Genomic DNA, 20,311 nt, shown 5'->3' on the forward strand with positions numbered 1-20,311 from the left:
AAAATGTTGTAAAATAGTTTGTGGCTATAGCATTACTCATAATATAATATTATTTACAATTAATTTTATTAAAAAGTGTGACATAGACCGTTGACTTTTTTAACCATTAGATCTGTGTAACACTTCTGACACACACACACACACACACACACAAACATATATATAGAGTTGAGTTAAAGTTATACTTAGTTTAACTTTAAGCAATATTACACTACCCAATAACTTGTTATTGAATTTATATTTTGAAAATCACACCATAGAATAACATAATTTATATGTTCTTAACATTCATGCCAATTGGATGTTATTTACAATTCGGTCTATAAATTCATCTTTTATACATTATTTTAAAATACAAAAACTTGAATTTAAACAATTGATTGATGACATGACTATTAATCTTTGGTCACCTTAAAATTTTGCAAACATAGACAATATACCAAAATAATGTAATCCAACTGTGGAAATTAATGTTTTACGTTGTATTTGTCAACATACTCAATAAATGCGTCTCTCTTTCTCCATTCCCATAAGCAGCAAATTTGGCTCCTTAATTACGACCTTGTTGAGAACGTGAACATGCAATGGATGACATGGCTTTGGTAACAAGAGGTGCTGGAGATGGAGAGTCCTACGCAATATTTGAAATGGTTTGTGACAATTTCCTACTGGTAGCCTAGGTTGCCCCACACAGAGATTGAGAGTGAATAGAAAGAGAGCTTTATATTTGTAAATCATATAATATAAATAAATCACCAGCACACGCAATATCTAGTTAGAGTGAAACGGTGGGAAAGTCTTTTTATTTTTAGAGGAGGTGGGAAAGAGTTCTATTTGAGTTTGTATTTTAATGCATTTTGTTATAGAGTCAATTAGGAGATATGCGTTTAAGTTTGAATTGGAGTTGGACTATTCCTTCTTTTTTTTTTTTTTTTATTCTCCTTCGTGAAAATCTCTGTTTACAAACGTGTTCTATTAATTTCAAGGTAAGATTCTATTGACCTAATAGAATAGCATTAGCACCACCACATACTCTTGGTGCGATAGTCACTCCACAAATATAAGTATTTGTGGATTGTGGGAGGTAAGGGTCAGGGTTCAAGTGTCTAGGAGGAAGTTTCATACACATATATACTTAGATTAAGATATAGTCTATTTTGTATATATATAAAAAATAAAAAAAAAATAAAAGGGTGGGGGAGAATAATATTTTTTGTAATAATTGGAAGATGATTATTATGGAGAGAGAGGCAACGAATGTGAGAAGATTTAATTAAAATGAGTTGACCTAGAAAATAATAATTACATATTAATGATGTGAGAGATAGTCTTTTGCTGACCATTAGATTTAATGAGGATCAACAGTCTAAAAAGGAAAATTATTAAATACTCCTAGAGTACCATAAATGAGTACTCCCCCCTCTCACATCAATTGTGGGTCCCACCATAAATTTAATTAATGGAACCCACAGTTATGTGAGAGGGGGGAGTACATATTTATAGTGCTCCGGGAGTACCCAATATTTACCCGTCTAAGAAGAGTGTAACTCGAGTCAAATCTAAAATGGGTGGAAGATTTAATGGTGTGTATTTATATATGGTGTGAAGGAACCAGGTGGGTGAAGGAACTACCGCACACTCTTGATGCGATGGTCATTCCACAAGTATAAGTGCTTGTGGGGTGTGGGGGGTAAGGGTCAGGATTCAAGTCTTTAGGAGGAAGTTTCATATACATATACACTTAGATTAGGCTATAGCAGAATTTCTATCTTGTAAAAAAAAAAAAGTGGGTGGGGCAGAATAAGATTTTTTGTAATAATTAGAAAATGATTATTAGGGAGAGAGAGGAAATGAATGTGAGAAGATTTAATTTGAGTTGACCTAGAAAATAATAATTACATATTAATGATGTGAGAGGTAGTCTTTTGCTGACCATTAGATTTAATGAGGATCAATAGTCTAAAATGGGCATAGCTCGAGTTAAATCTAAAATGGGTGGAAGATTTAATGGTGTGTATACATACATACATATATATATATATATATATATATATATATATATATATATATATATATATGAGATGGGTTCAAGTTACACCTGATAGAGGAACTAGGTGGGTGGAGGAACCACCAAACACTTTGGTGCGATGGTCACACCACAAGTATAAGTATTTATGGGGTGTGGGGGGTAAGGGTGAGGGTTCAAGTCTCTAGGAGGAAGTTCACATACATATAAATTTAGATTATGCTATAATAGAATTTCTATCTTGTAAAAAAAAAAAAAAAAAGTGGGTGGGGGAGAATAAGATTTTTTGTAATAATTGGAAGATGATTATTAGGGAGAGAGAGGCAATGAAAGTAAGAAGATTTAATTAAAATGAGTTGACCTGGAAAATAATAATTACATATTAATGATGTGAGAGGTAATCTTTTGCTGACCATTAGATTTAATGAGGATCAATAGTTTAAAATGGGCATAGCTCGAGTCAAATCTAAAATGGGTGGAAGATTTAATGGTGTACATACATACATACATATATACATACATATATATATATATATATATATATGAAATGAGTTCAAGTTACACCTAGTGGAGGAACCAGGTGGGTGGAGGAACCACTGCACACTTTGGTGCGATGGTCACTTTACAAGTATAAGTACTTGTGGGGTGTGGGAGGTAAAAGTCAGGGTTCAAGCCTCTAGAAGGAAATTTCACACACATATAAACTTAGATTAGACTATAATAGAATTTCTATCTTGTAAAAAAAAAAGGGTGGGGGAGAATAAGATTTTTGGTAATAATTGGAAGATGATTATTAAGGAGAGAGAGGCAATGAATGTGGGAAGATTTAATTAAAATGAGTTGACCTGGAAATTAATAATTGCATATTAATGATGTGAGAGGTAGTCTTTTGCTGACCATTAGATTTAATTAGGATCAACAGTCTAAAATGGGCGTAACTCGAGTCAAATCTAAAATGGGTGGAAGATTTAATGGTGTGCATACATACATACATACATACATACATACATACATACATACATACATACATACATACATATATATATATATATATATATATATATATATATATACACACATACATACATATATATGATGGGTTCAAGTGACACCTGGTGGAGGAACTAGATGGGTGGATGAATCACCGCACACTCTTGGTGCGATGGCCACTCTACAAGTATAAGTGTTTTATAGGGTGTGGGGGGTAAGGGTCAGAGTTCAAGTCTCTAGGAGGAAGCTGCACACATATATACACTTAAATTAGGCTATAGTAAAATTTCTATTGTAAAAAAAATTTTAAAAATAAAAAAAAGGTGGGTGGGGGAGAATAAGATTGATTATTAGGGAGAGAGAGGCAATGAATGTGGGAAGATTTAATTAAAAAGAGTTGACCTGGAAAATAATAATTACATACTAATGATGTGAGAGGTAGTCTTTTGCTAACCATTAGATTTAATGAGGATCAACAATCTAAAATGGGCATAACTCGAGTCAAATCTAAAATGGGTGGAAGATTTAATGGTGTGTATACACACACACACACACACATATATATATACACACACACACACACACACACACACACACACACACACATATATATATGAGGTGGGTTTAACTTACACCTGGTGGAGGAACCACTGCACACTCTTGGTGCGATGGTCACTCCACAAGTATAAGTGTTTATGGGGTATGGAGGGTAAGGGTTAGGGTTCAAGTCTCTAGAAGGAAATTTCACACACATATGCACCTAGATTAGGTTATAGTAAAATTTTTATCTTGTAAAAAAAAAAGTGGGTGGGGTAGAATAAGATTTTTTTGTAATAATTGGAAGATGATTATTAGGGAGAGAGAGACAATGAATGTGAGAAGATTTAATTAAAATGAGTTGACCTGGAAAATAATAATTACATATTAATGATGTGAGAGGTTGTTTTTTGCTGACCATTAGATTTAATGATGATCAACTGTCTAAAATGAGTGTAACTTGAGTCAAATCTAAAATGGGTGGGAAATTTAATGGTTGTATATATATATATACAACCTAATCACAACCTAATCACCAATTAAAAGCTTAAATCAAAAATTACAACCTAATCACCTTTAACTTCAAACTTCTGGATCAAACCTTTGGATCTGGAACAGGGTATACTATTAGGACAAAAGCCTTATCTGTGCCAATGCAATCCGACCAAATTCTTCCAAATGGGGACCACCCTTATTGCCTTCCCTCGGCTTCTCACGGGCTGACCAAACCAAACCAGGAAGATACTGGATTTTAGGGCTAACAACACAGATCTGGACTCAGAATGTCTCAACAGTACTTCTGCAACAAATTTTAGGGCTAAACACAGGAATAAGAAGAAGCAGATAACTAGAAAGCAAAAGTTAATCTGAACAAATAATCACAAAATAACAAATAGAATGGTTAAGAAGGAGGCTCAGCCTACCATTTACAGATGTAAAAGAAGATGACGAAATAGTAACAGATGAAGAAATAAATAAATGGGAATGGAAGAGTTATCATGAAATAGATGTAAAACAAAATATGGGGTATGGGTGATATATCCATAAAATAATTCAAAATAATTATAATGCTCAAAGTAACTTACAACTCCGACCAGGCCAACTTGGCTCTGATACCAAAAGGGGGGTAAGTTACAAACTAAGGACGACTGAGGCCATGTGCTGAATATACAGATAAAGGCCGGTTGAGGCCATGGGGTTACAATTGTGAAAACCGGCTAGGGTATTACAAAAGTAAAGAGAAGCCATCTGATTACAATGCTAAGGGTTGTAAAGAGGAGGCAAAGCTGAGTGAGGTATTTTGGAGTTCTTCCTAAAATTAGACCTGCCTTAGAAGTGAGTCTTGGCTGCCTTATATAGACTAGAGGGAGCCTTGGATGCCATCTGAAGATTGCTGGAATCACGGAAGGTGAATTGCTTTTACTAAGGTGAAAACTCTTTCCACCGAAAGCAACAGTGTCTTTGAATGATTGTGTCTGTGAACAATAACTTTTACAGTTCATGAATAGCGACTTGTCCCCTTGCTTTTCTGGAGTACTGTTCATCTGTCGCTGTTGGATGAATAGTAATTTGTCAGGGAATCTGCTGAGTACTGGTACTGTTCATGATGCGGGTATTGTTCATGTCAGTGGCTGGTGCTGATTTAGAATAGTAACCAGTTTGGAACCTTATCCTGCGTTGCTTGGTCAGGATGCTTTTTAATCGCTATCCAAATTATACCCATCATATGGATCTTGGGAATCCTGAAGAGGATCAATTGGACTGTGATTAACTGAAACTACTGAAGCAGTAGGAGAAATCTGTTCTTTTGATTCTAGCTGTTGTGAATGGACCATTAGCTGCTAGGCTAGTTCTTTTAATTCTTTACTGGTTTTTCCAGCAATTTGGACAGAGTCTAGGCTAGACTGGGATCTTGTCCTGTGGGCAATGGGTTTCTGGATTGGGGGAGGATATTCCTTATAAACTTGATCAATGATTGGATCAATCTTAAGGCTGTCCCACTATTTTACCAAAAATTCTCAGTCTAGGAGGTTGCTGTTAATTGTGTATTTCCACATACTAATCCAGTGGACCCTATACCTTTGAGTGAAGAGCAGGATTATTGGGAATTGAGATCGGTGTTTGGAAGAGCTGCATCTTGAATCAAAGTATCTTAGGGCATCTTGTAATGGTTCCGGGAGGATCTGAGGGATGGATCCAAACATCTCCCACCACTTAAGGAACCAAGAGGGGATTTGGCTTTGGAAATCTTTGCTGAACATTAAGAACCATGAATGATTAAAGTTCTGGTTCTGAAAAAAGAGAACTTTTTCAAAGGCGTCCATGTAGTCATAATAACTATAATGGAGTTCTGAGCCTGCTGGAGACCTGTAATTTTTTAGGGTCCTTAACAGAGAAGGATGTTGTCCCCATTCTTGGCAACTGACGAAGCTTGTGATGATAAACTTGTGATAGAGGACTATTGGGGGGTCCCCTTTGTTGAAGATGTTTTCTATTTGAGCAGACTTTTCTTGGGTGAGGATGCTCTTGTAGAACTTGATATTTTTCTCTGGATGTTTGGGTAAGAAATGCCAGCTTGGTGGCAGAACTTCCATGGCTAAGGCAAGTGGATCTGTTATACGAATTAGGTGAGGTTCAATATAAGAGATATGCTAGATAAAGGATTTCTTGATATAAGAAGATTTTACTTTCTGGGTTAGATAAGAAGAAGGCTTTTAGGTTTGGATAGGGCCAAAAGGCTCATCAACGACATAAGGGTTAATTACCCTTGGTGCTGGAGTGGCTAAAACTGAACTGTAACTGGGCTGACCATAAGGTGGCCTTTCATAATTTGGTTTTGGAACTGTTGAAACCAAATAACGATTGGCAATGTTTGATGGTGAAGCTGGATTATTCTGACTAGGGTTTTTTGCTTGGGAAAATGGGACGATTTGGCTAGGGGTGATTGGTACGAGCTTGCCAGGGTTCTGTGCCTGGCTAGCACCAACAAGGTTTTGCTGTTTAGGCAACTTTGGGGGTTGGGGATGTTGTACGGGTTTCTTCCCGGACATTTTGGCTATGATTCTGCAAAAATTCACGGGTTAGGAAATCAGGGATGCTGTTCTAGCTTCCTTCAATTAATTCCAAATCAAAGTCAAAAACTGAAAGGATGGCTTGCCATTGTGCAAAAATCTGTTTTGATGCAATGTTTTAAACATCTTTTTCAAAAACATGTTTTGCAGATTTACAATCAATCTTGATCAAAAACTTTTTATTCAAAAGATCACTTTGAAATTTTGAAATGCATAGTACTATAGATAGTATTTCTTTCTTAATAGTACTACAATTAATCTGAGTGGGAGTCCATATTCCCGAATGGAAACAGACTATCTGTTCAGGAGAATTAGGACTAACACGCTGGAGGAGGATGCCACCATAACCTATGTTAGAGGCATCTGTCTGGACAATCTTGAAGGAATTGACTGAGGGAATTCCTAGGCAAGGAAGGGTCTTGACATATTGTTTGATATGTTGGACAACTGTGGTATGGGCTGGAGTCCAAGGGGATGAATTGGTACGAAGTCTATCAAAAAGAAGTTTGCATTGCTGCCTGAGATTCTGATAGAAATCTGAGATGTAGTTGAGAAATCCTAGAAATCTCTAAAGCTGAGTTTTATCTAAGATTTCATCTGGAAATTTATCTGCAAACTAGATAGCTCTATCTATGGGTTTGATTACACCATGGTGAATATCAAAACCTAAGAAACGAACTCTAGTTTGGAAAAGTTTGATCTTGGGGGCTGAAACAACAAGACCATTGAGTTTGATAGTATGGAAGAATGCTCTTAGGTGTTTCTGATGTTATTCCAAAGATTCGGAGCAGATGAGTACATCATCGATGTACACAATTGCATGGCTGGAGAATGGATTAAGAATCTCATTCATGATATTTTGAAATTCAGAAGGTGCATTTTTGAGACCAAAGGGCATTACATTCCATTCGTAATGTCCAAAGGGTGTGGTGAAGGCTGTCTTATACCTATCAGACTCTCTGATTTGTATTTGCCAAAATCCACTCTTCATATCAAATTTGCTGAAAACAACTGCTTTACTAAGCCTATTGACTAAGTCTTTTTTGTTGGGAATTAGGTACCTTATCCATTCTAAGACTTTGTTAAGGGGCTTGTAGTTGATGACTAATCTAGGAACACCTCTTTCTATCTCAGCATTTTTCTGGACATAAAAGGCTGGACAAGACCATGGTGATCTAGACTTTCTGATGATTCTTTTCTTAAGGAGGTCCTCTATTTCTGCTCTGCAAGTATCCATGAGTTCTTGGTTCATTTGGATAGGTCGAGCTTTGGTAGGGATATCCTTTTCATTGAAATCTTTGACATATGGGAGAGCTACCTCATGTCTCTTTCTATGCCAAAAAGTTGTGGGTAGATCATAGCAGAATTCCTGCTTAAGTTTCTCCTCAAACTCTCTGATCTTTTCTTGGAAGGTTTTACAAGTTAGTTGGTCCTCAATTTTCTTGTATCTCATTTCCTCCTGAAGGTACTTAAGATGTATAGTCTTGGCACTAATCAGGTTTAAGGTTTTGGGACAGAGTCTGCTTAGATGGTGCTAATGTTTCTAGGCACTAGTCCACTAAGAAATTTAAACTTGACAGTTTGGCCAAAGGGATGGCTAGTAAGTCCTTTACTATCCACTGTGAAAGGGTATAAGATGCATAGGAAAGGATTTCCTAAGATAACCTTGTCTGTCATATTTTTGACAAGAACAAATGTGGTTTTGAAACACATGCTATCCTGGCAAACATGGGCTTTTGGAAGTTTGAATTCAATCTGCATTTTTCCGCCACTCGCAGATGTCAATCTCTCCTTGGACTTCTTGAAGTATTTGGAGGCAATGATTCCTTCTTGAATGCAGTTAAGATCAGCACCTGAATCTATTAAGGCTATGACCTCTAATTCAAAATCTTTGCTGATGACAATCCTGACTTTGGAATGCCATTTATAGAAGTTAATCCTACTGATGGTATCTAAGAACAATTCTTTGAAGGGTTCTTGGATAAGACCAGCTGTGGGGTTAATTGTTTCATCATCAGAAGGGTTCTGAAATGATGGCCCTTCCTCATTACCTTGATGAGAAATATCTTCCAACTGTTGGGCTTTCTGGAGAGCATCTAGCTCTTGCTTTAAGGTTCTAATCTTACACTTGGTTTCCTTAGCTTCTCTTTGAAGGTCGTTGGTCGTAACTTCCTTTGGGGACTTAGTGTAGATCTTCTCTATCTTAGGTTGCTAGATTTTTAGTTCAGGTTTACTGGTTTCGTGTACTAAAAGTTGGCGAGATTGGCTAGTCTCCTTAGGCTTGACCAATGGTTCATTAAGGGTTATAGTGAGGGATTTGGTTCTACAATCTTTCCTTAGGTGGTCACGCATGCCACACTCAAAGCATTTTCCAAGTTTCTGAGGAACATGATTTTCAAGTTTCTTAGCCTTACTATAGGCTTTGGAGGCTATCCTTAACCTTGGGGCTCTGCTATCACGGTTTTCAAGTCTTTTTATTTTCAGACGTTTCCATTTGGCTTCTAGGGGTTCTTTCTCTTCTTCTGTATCAGAGGAGGAACTGCTAGAGGTTGTAGGGATATCTAAAACCTTAAGCTGACTTGTTGAAACTAGTGACGGGATGACAGGTTTCTTCTTCGCTAGTTCTTCTAGTTTTTGGGTGACAATCTCTAAGGCTGTCTTGTCCTTAGGGTAATTGAGGCTGGTGTGCCTAGTTGTGGGTAGCTTGGCTAAAGGCTTCTTAGGTGGATTACTAGTCTGTAAAACTTCCTTAGTTGCATTAGGTTCATCTATGGTCCAAACTCTAGTGAGGATACAAAACTGTTTGTGCTGGCCAAAGTATCTTTCAAAGTATATGAAAAAGGGGACATTATGAGATATTTCTCTCATGAATGCTGTCCATGCTTCAAATATTTCTCCTTTTTGCTCTCTGGTGTAATTAGCTTTATAGGCTTCTCTTTTGATTCTGTTTTCCTCAAAACCAAATTCATTTCCTAATTCTTCTAAGTTAGGAACGAAGTCTCTGTTTAACACAAAGAGCTGGTGATCAATGGGAGGTATCTGGGGCTCTTGCTGAAATGGTTGTTCCATATCAGTTCCAGATGGGGATAGGGGGGATTGCTTACGATCGTCTTCTTCATTGACAATCGAATCCTGTTTGGCTGTGTAGCAAGGTGTGCTAAGCTGGGATTTAGATTGGACTCCTTGGAGTTGGACACCTAAATCTCTTCTAGATCTTGGGAATGGTGATCCTGAAGGTTTGGATGAGCTACGCTGGGATGCAGGTCTATCTCTAAGGTAGATAGGTGACTGCCTATGGGGTTGGTGTAGATCTATTGGGGATCTAAATTGGGATATATCCAGGGGTGGTCTACACTCATAGTCCAGAGGAGTGCTAAGTCTAAATCTGTCAAAACTCAACTGAACCATGCCGTCGGCTAGTTGTTGGACAAATTCTAGATCTGGATTCTGGGCTGGTTTTTGGATCTGTAAAGTATGGTTCTCATTCTCTAAAGTCCAATTGGCTGGGAATGTGACCTCTGTCCATTTCAGGGTTTTTGGGACCCGAATCTTGGTACTAGGGTCAGTGGTTTGGATAAGGGTTGTCTCACCCCTTTCCCTTTTGTCAAGTGCTCCGACATTCATGTTCGTTCTCATGCACTTGTAATAGACTTTGTATATCAAGGTAATCTGGCTAGTTCCCTGTGTCATGAGGGTTCCATGGGTCTTGATATTAAGTGTGAGGGCATTGATGACATTCTTGTCATGGATATGGATAGCAAAATCTAGGAAACAGTCAAAATGGACTGGTCCGTTGCTAAGGCTGGTTTCAATGGTTCCTAAGAGGCTGTCATGGAATCTAACATGACGAGTATCTCTGAGGGCCATAAGGATTGAGTTGTTCAAACCTTTTCTGACAAGAGGTTTAACTCCTACTTGGACTAAACCTATGTGTAGGAAGTTATGTCCTTACTTCCTATGTGCTTGAATAGCTGAAGGGGATAACAAGTAGCATGTTTCGTACTCCTTGTTTATACCATAAACTTGTTCTATAGCCTTAACATAGTAATCTGTCTTAAAGGCTTTCTTCCAAGACCATGAGGACTTATAGATCTGGTTGGTGGGAACTTTAGGGATATTCCAATCTCCTATGTCTAGATCTATGTCTGATAACTCATAAGACTCTGAATTAAGTATTACTACATCTGCTGGTATCTCTGGGAGGGATGATGGTTGGGAACATCTACTGCTGGTAGAAGAGTAACTTCTAAACAACCTATTCATTTTTCAAGATTAAAAGCTTAAATCAACAATTACAACCTAATCACCTTTAACTTCAAACTTCTGGATCAAACCTTTGGATTTGGAACAGGGTATACTATTAGGACAAAAGCCTTATCTGTGCCAACGCAATCCGACCAAATTCTTCCAAATGGGGACCACCCTTATCGCCTTCCTTCTGCTTCTAACGGGCTGACCAAATCAAACCAGGAAGATACTGGACTTATAGGGCTAACAACATATATCCGGACTCAGAATGTCTCAACAGTACTTCTGCAACAAATTTTAGGGCTAAACACAGGAATAAGAAGAAGCAGATAACTAGGAAGCAAAAGTTAATCTAAACAAATAATCACAGAATAACAAATAGAATGGTTAAGAAGGAGGCTCAGCCTACCATTTACAGATGTAAAAGAAGATGACGAAATAGTAACAGATGAAGAAATAAATAAATGGGAATGGAAGAGTTATCATGAAATAGATGTAAAACAAAATATGGGGTATGGGGGATATATCCATAAAATAATTCAAAATAATTATAATGCTCAAAGTAACTTGGATAACTATGACGGCAGTGCCGACCAACTTGATTGAATAAAAAGTAACTTACAACTCCGACCGGGCCAACTTGGCTCTGATACCAAAAGGGGGTAAGTCCCTTTTGAAGGATATGCCGCTTTGGCAAACCTCAGCTTGTGGGAGATTGAATTCTATTTGCATTCTTCCGCCACTTGCGGATGTTAATCGTTCTGTAGACTTCTTGAAGTATTTGGAGGGAATGATTCCTTCTTGAATGCAATTAAGATCAGCGCCTGAATCAATTAAGGCTATGACCTCGAATTCAAAATCTTATAAAGTTACACATTTTTTATACCATAGATTTATAAGAGATCTAATAGCTAAAAAAATTTCATTAAGTGCTATTGGTTCCACCTCATTCATAATTAATACTAGCATTTTCTCTCTCTCTCTCTCTCTCTCTCTCTCTCTCTCTCTCTCTCTCTCTCTCTCTCTCTCTCTCTCTCTCCTTATTTCTTGTTTTTCACTTGATTAAAGAGCATATTGCCATTTTTAACAACTTGCAGAGATTTTTCCTTAAAATCTTCCAAGGTCATGAGGTATTTCTCAATAGTTTATAAGGTATTCGAGCACCAGTCACAGTTTCCACCCATATTACTCTTCTCTAGTAAATATAGCTCCATGGATTTCTTCATGGCAATATGGGATCCAATATTAGTTACCAGATAGGTTTTTTGTGAAATGGTGGGATAATTTCAACAACACAGATTTATTGACCAAGTCTATAAAGAATTTCCACGCCAAAGGGCCTTAGTCACAAGGCCACTCACACAGTCATCTTCCACCACTCCCATCAGTTGAAGGAAAGACACCTACTAAACTCAAAGAGATGGCAAGAAAATTATTTGCCCAGGCTTCCCAAATGGGACAACTAGAACGTGCTCTGATTGGTGCTCGAATACCTTATAAATTGTTGAGAAATACCTCATGGCTCTGGAAGGTTTTAAGGAAAAATCTCTGCAAGTTGTTAAAAATGCAATATGCTCTTTAATCAAGTAAAACACAATAAATAAGGAGAGAGAAAATGCTAGTATTAATTATGAAGGAGGTGGAAACCAATAGCATTTAATGATATTTTTTAGCCGTTAGATCTCTTGTGAATCTACGGTGTAAAAAATGTGTAACTTTATAAGAGTTACACCAGGTGTAACTTGAGTCCATCTATCTATCTCTGTGTGTGTGTGTGTGTGTGTGTGTGTGTGTGTGTGTGTGTGTGTCTGTTTGATTAAAGTTATACCTGGTATAATTTTAAGCAATATTACACCACTTAATATTTTATAGTTGGATGCGAAATTTAACAAATCCATCATTAGATTACATTATCTTTGTATGTTCTTTATACTTGAAAATTTTAAAAGTGATCAAAGATTAATAGTCACGTTATCAATCAATTATTTAAATTTGAGTTTTTGAAATTTAAAATAATGCATAAAATATGAGTTTATAGATCGAATAGAAAATAACATCCAATTGACATGAAAATTAGCATGAATGTTAAATGTAATTCAACGGTGGGACTTTCAAAATATGAATTCTATAACAAGTTATTGGGTGGTGTAACATTGCTTAGAGTTACACCAGATGGAACTTAAACCCAACTATGTATATATATATAGTAGTACACACTTATAGATAATTAATATATGTATTTACTCTATTGACACATTCAATGAACTAAAAATTTTACATAAATGCAAACTTTGATGAGGTAGAAACCTAAAAGAGAGTCTCAAGAAAAAAAAACATAAATCACTTTAAAATCATCATTAATTTTTATTTTTATCACTCTGGCTCATACCGCAGAAAATAGTAGTAAAAAACCTACAAATTATGGGTTCTAAAACAAAATAAAAAATAGCTAACTTCATAAATAATCAATTAGAAGGTTTCTTTTTCTTTCACTTTAGTTCTAAAACAAAATACATTTATGACTTTCTCAAACCAAAATCTCAAACAACTAAAGACTCAAAGCGAATCACAATCTTCACATCCTCTACCTTTAACATCAAAACCATAAGCTACCATCACTGAATAGAAGGTACAAGCCCCCTTCCTTGATCATAGCCTACTCATACGGGTTAAGATTAGATAGTACGACAATGTTGGAGTTATGCAGGCATCGTTTAAAGTAAATGATATCGTTTTTGTTCTGTATGTATCCAAGATAGGATGGCATGAAGGGTATTGGTCATGTGTATATAAAGGAGTAGAAGTGAAAATGATGAATGGAAATGCAAAGAGTTTTGTGTGTGTGTGTGTGTGTGTGTGTGAAAAGTCTTGCAATATTGAATCAAACTAGTAAGTTGCTTGTACAGTGCACGGATAATTTTGTGATATTTTATATAAGACAGTTTTGGATAATGTAGTACATATATTATAAAGAAAAAGTAAACTAAATTAGAGTAAAGAAACATATACGTTTTGAGATATTAAAAATTAGTCGAGTAGCTTTACTCCATATTTGTAGCCTTCTCAAGGTAAGATTATTATTATTTTTTAAATCATGAAACTAAAGATAAATGAAAAAAGGAACGGGCTCATGAAAATTTCTATTGTGTTCACATTTTTCATACCGTGAAATGAAAGTATACCCAACTCTCTCACCACGCGTCTTCTACTCATCGATAGTGCGACATTAAAACATGATGTGAGCAAGTGTGTATGCATGTGTTTTATAGATGATTTAAAATTAAATATGGCAGAATATGACTTTACATTGCACATCAAATATTCTCTCTACTATTATACTTAAAACAAAAACTATCCAACCAAGTTACTCAAACCTAAATCATATTTAAGCCCCCAAAATTTTTTTTTTTTAAAATACCCATAGGCAAGGTTGTCAAAATTGGGATCTTAAGTAGGATTGTATGAGGTGGGTGGGATCGTAGGATCAGATCGTAAATCGTGGATTGTAAGATCCTATATTATTTGAGAAAATAACAAAAAAAAAAAACACATTGGTATGTTAAATAATCACATAAATTATACATTCATTTATAATTTGCATCAATTTGATGTAATTACCATACATCACCACATCCATTTATAAGCATCATTTAAAAAGGCCAAAAACCTCAAAACGTGACACTCTATTAGGATGTTATTTTTCATTTGGATCCAGCTAATGTTCTATCTCTCTACATTAGAATAGCAAAACTTGGTCTATTAGGATGTTATTTTTCATTTGGATCCAACTAAGTTTTCTGTCAAGTTAAAGAAGATTATAAGGAGCCAGAATCGTTTGGGATCGTCAGAATCGTACAATCCTACCAATCTTGAATGATCGCAAAGATCCTTCCTTGAAAGATCCAGATCGTTTTGGGAAGGTGGGATCGTAGAATCCTAAGATCGTAAGATCTAGATCAGAATTTTGACAACCATGCTCGTAGGAGTTTCAACATCTTAATGATGGTGAGAGGCCAGTATAACGAAGATAGTGACCCCTCAAATTCCTCTTTCTCTATCTTTTAAATGTTTTATTAGTTTTAGGTCTTTTATTTTGGTAATATATAGTGAAACAGCACTTTATTTAATAATCCACAACATTTTTGTGTCCCTCTATCTCTTTTCAGGGCCTTATGTGGTTAGTTATTACCATGATTTTAAAAATCGAACCGAGCATCGAACTTTTTTTTTTTTCAAAATTTTCGGTTCAACCTTGGTTTTATCTCGGTTTTTTACTGGTTTTCTTGTTTTTGACCAGTTGTTGACCAATTTTAGGGCTTTTAACCGCACCGAACTGCACCAGTTTTCCTGGTTGAACCGGTCGGACCGACCGGTCCGGTCCGATTTTTAAAACAGTGGTTATTACTATTAGTCCTTAATTACTAATATTTTTTTGTTTTTTTAAAAATATTAAAATGGTGGGTATGCTAAAAGACATGAAGAATAGAGAAATGTGTAATGTAAGTTTAGTCAATTAATGAGATATTAATAAGATAACAGTAAAATAAGTTAATGTTAACTTTTTGGTAACAATAAAAAAAACTTAATAAAAGAGGTAAAAAAAAGGCTAAATGCAAAATTAGAGCACCACTTAGCAGGACCTCATGCTTTCTCGTATGAAATCCTTGCTTTTATACATATTGATAAAACAAATAGTAGTTTTAAAACATTGAATCAAAGGAAATAAAAAGTATTCTTGAAACATTGTGGAGAATGCAAATTGATTTTCCTATTTGTCTTACCTATTGATGCCTTGAAGATATGGAAGTACTTTAGCATCACATAAATAAGTAAAGCCTTACTATGTGGGATATGGCTTAGCTTCAGTGCATTGGAGCTAGCACAATGTGGACACATGACAAAAATTGGACATGTGTCTATATTGTGTTGGCTCCAACGCACTAGAGCTAAACCTTACCCTACTATGTGATGCTTATGTCCTTTACATTAAACTAGAAATGAGCCTGCACAATGTGCAAATAATGTTGTAAGATGCTATGTAAGAAGATTATATAAAATATTCAAAATATTTTAGAGTAATAACATGAAGTAGTGTTGCAATAATATGAAGATGTTTTTGTTTAATTAATGATGTAATACGAAATTAAGGGGACGAAGAATTTAGACTATAGAGTAAATGTCATATAAATTAGAATTTTTTTTTTTTTTTTTTATACAAGATAGAAATTCTACTCTAGCCTAATCTAAGTGTATATATATATGAAACTCCCTTTTGAAGACTTAAACCCCGGACCTTGCCCCCCACACCCCACTAGCATTTATACTTGTAGAATAACTATTGCGCCAAGGATGGGCGGTGGTAGAAATTAGTTATTATATGGTGTAACTAATAAGTTGATTGTTTGTTTAATCATAGTTTTGGTTTCTTCAATGCATTGGAGTCGGTATAAAATTTTTGTAAAATCATGTTAATATTTAGTTGACTTACGGAAATATTATAGAAAATTAATGATATCACATTTAAGTTATTGAAGTATGATAATGGAAGGTTAAACACTCAGTGAAAATAGTAATATCCTATAAATAGATTTTTATTATAATAAAATATATGTAAAGAAGGAAAGTGGAAAGTGGAAAGTGGAAAGTTAAATAAAACATTACTCTAACAAAGCGTCACATGGCAGAACTACGTAATCTCCCATATGAGTTTTTTGCTTTCTTATACAATTCTTTTTTTTTTTTTTTGAAAAAAAAAATTATACATATATATATAGTCGAGTTCAAGTTATATCTGGTCTAATTTTAAGTAATGTTACAGCATTCAATATTTTTTAATTGAATGCAAATTTTGACAAATCATCATTAGATTAAATTATCTTTGTATATTCTTTATGCTTGTAAAATTTCATGGTAATTAAAAATCAATAACCATGTCATCTATCAATTGTTTAAATTCAAGTTTTTATAGTTTAAAATAATACATAAAAGATGAGATTATGGATTGAATGGTAAATAACATTTAATTGTCATAAATATTGGCATGCATGTTAAGAACAAATAGAACATATAATTCAACGATGTGATTTTCAAAGTATGAAGTTTATAACAAGTTATTAGGTGGTGTAACATTGTATATAGTTACACCAAGTGTAAATTCAATATTAAACCACCCAATATTTTTAATTAAATGTGAATTTTGATAAATCAACCGCTGGATTATATTATCTTCATATATTCTTCACGCTTACAAAATCTAAAGATTATAAAAAATCAATAGTCATGTCATCAATCAATTATTAAATTCAAATTTTTGTAGTTTAAAATAATGCATAAAAAATGAGCTTAGATCAAATGGTAATTACATTTGATTGGCTTAAAAATTGGCATGCATGTTAATTAAGAACATATAGAACATATAATTCAACGGTTAGATTTTCAAAATATGAATTTAATAACAAGTTATTAAATAGTGTAACTCTTGTGAAGCTATACGGTGGTGTAGCTTCACAAGAGTAACACTCTTTTTAGAGCGTAGATTTCTATGAGATCTAACGGTTAAAAAATGTCAACTGTCCATGTTATTATTAAAAACTTATTGCTTGCCACACCAACTAAATTAGTTCAAAAGTTTTTTTTTATTATGTTTATACCTTATTTATTAATTATTATAATCACATGTAGAGAGAGAAGATTATGTAATATTTATTACCTCTTTAAATGTTGAGAGAGAGAGAGAGAGAGAGAGGACTACTTCATTTTATTACTTTAAAATATTTTGAAAATTCTATATAATCTTTTCACATGGCAGCTCACAGCTATCCACACATCGCGCCGGCCCATTGCTAGTAATAATAAAATATTGAATTATTCCAAGTCTATAAAAAAATGCATATAACAATTGAAGGTGCCACCATAAATTGGAGGAAACTCTACTTCTTGAATCACAAAGTAAGAGTGCTATAATATTAGTGCAAAGCTTTTTCTAGAAAGAAATATGGGTGTAATTATTCGTTATTTGTTAATGATGATCATAGCCATATGTCTCACCGCAGTTGAAAGTTACAATCCCTTCTATTTTCCTGTGTTTGCCACTTTCTACGATCCTCCTTATGTTCGTGAGTATATTTTTATGCAACAAATTATAGTTAATTTGTACATCCTATGGAATGTTAAAGTTCCAAATGGTTTTTTCCTCTCCAAACAATAGAATTTCATTTAGTTTTATGAAGAAAATATTACTAGTATAAGGAGAGGCCAATGGTAACATTGATGAAATGGTCATAAAATGATTTGGGGCAGTGTTTATTACACATTTTTGTGTATATACATATACTAGTGTGTAATAAGTTTTACCCAAATGGTTTTTCCATTCATGTTGCCACAAACTTTAAGAGCATAGATATGACCACTACATGAAATTTCCAAGTTTAATTGAAATTCACTTGTTTTAGTTGGGTCAATTATTACAACATTAGAGTGATTGCAATGGGTTTGCTTCCCATGAAGTAATAAATAAATCAAATGAGAAACTATTTTTTCAACTTAACACTTTGGTTAGATATATCATAGAACTTAAATTATAAAAATTCTAACCTTTGCTATAATAATATTTTATTATCCATTGACAGCCTCGGCATGTTATGGAAATCAAGACCAAGGTAACTTTGTAGTTGGAGTAAGTGATTATTATTGGGAAAATGGAGCAGCATGCGGGAAATTAGTTGATGTCTTATGCACTGGGTCTACAAACCAGGGTGTGTCACAACCTTGCTTAGGTCAGGTCACCAGGGTAAAAATTGTCGATCATATTCCAGGTGATGCAAGAAGTATTAGTCTCTCTGCATCCGCTTTCGCGGCAATTGCTGATCCTAATGCAGGATCAGTCTATGTTCGATACACTGAGTAAGTCCAAATGACCAAACTTTATACTTCTTTTGCATAAGGCATGTATAATTTGCGAGAATAAGAACATAATAATTCATATATGGTTGCTTTTATATTTGCAGAGTCACCGATCGTTGAAGTTGACAATGCATGGCCTCTCATAATAAAGGTTGGAGATATATAAGCAGTTGATCATGATGGAAACATCTATGTTTCAAGCCTGGGAAGTTATCGTGATAATATATATTTAAATAAGCATCCCATGTGTTGTTCATAATAAGAATGAACTAGGAGAATCTTTTAGGATGCATATTTCCTCATATTTGTGTGTATTTTCTTTTTTGGGAATCTTATGATAATTGCATTTTTTTCGGAATAATAATAATTTTTTTCTTTCTCCAAAATTTGGGAGGCCATGGCCCCTAAGGCCAACAAATTGCTTCAACCCTAAACTAGATATAGGTATATAGATAACTTGAAAACCACAGTAGTCCATGGAATTACAAAATCACAATAACACATTTGTGGTAATATTATAATACTAAGTAGAACTAAATAAAATTTATGCTAAAATGCAAAACTGACCTTCTAACTTTTTTCAAATTCCATTTTAGTCTTTTAACTTTGTTTTCGATCATTTTTTTTTTATCTCTAAGTTTTAAATTTATTCAATTAAGACCTTTCCGTTAACTTTTGTTAAAAAAAAAAATTTTAATCTGGAAAATATTTTTCAATCATTAATTGAATTTTTTTTAATTTAAAAATTTGAAGAAAAATTTATAAAATTGAAAAATAAACCACAACATATAACAAAAGTTGATAGAAAAGCATTAAATAAATAAACTTGAAAGTTAGAGGACTGAAATGAAATCTGAAGAAATTTAGAGGATTAGTTTTGCATTTTACTCTAAAATTCATCTATAAATAATTATCAAATAGCTCCATGGTGCATCTCCCAAGTAACTAGAAAGGGTAATAGGCGAACCATCTATCAAGCATGGCAGCACGCTCCTTCTGCTTGTACTCTGCAGCTATGTGATCCCCTCCCTGTATAATAAGAAAAGATATTGTAAGCACCTATTCCAATTCATCTTGGGCGAAGTCAAGGGTTTTTCTTGCCTTTATGGTTGCAAATGTTAGAACATAGTCATTTTCTGAATACTCAACGGTGTATCTAATTGAAACAGGTAAGTATAAGTAACTGACTTTGGGCTAATTGTATGTATCTCCAAGTTAAGAACAAAAGAAATAAAATGCATCATTTTTGCAAAACTTAACACCAACCCTGCAACTTGAGCATCAACAAACCAGGATCGCCATGCATCCATTAGAGTTATATTAAAAGATCTTATCCATTATCGTGTGCCAATGTGTGGAATAGACATGTCATGATCACCACTGTGAGAATTCAAAAATGAACTTCATAAGAAGAGCTGAAATGCTAGTAACTCAGGACTACTAGTCCCTAAGAACGTGATATGGACAGAATGGAATCATCTTCATTTCATTTTAAATGCACTCTATTTCTAGAATCCAATAATGTACAAAGTGTCAT

The 20,311-nt window shown here is 34.6% G+C and overlaps 1 pseudogene; it reads right to left on the reverse strand.

Moving 5' to 3' along the window:
• The window catches only part of LOC142641200 (serine carboxypeptidase-like 13), a 54,749-nt pseudogene that overhangs the window by 24,217 nt on the left and 10,221 nt on the right, over positions 1-20,311 (reverse strand).

Source organism: Castanea sativa, chromosome 1 (assembly GCF_040712315.1).
Source record: "Castanea sativa cultivar Marrone di Chiusa Pesio chromosome 1, ASM4071231v1".
NCBI classification, from domain to species: domain Eukaryota; kingdom Viridiplantae; phylum Streptophyta; class Magnoliopsida; order Fagales; family Fagaceae; genus Castanea; species Castanea sativa.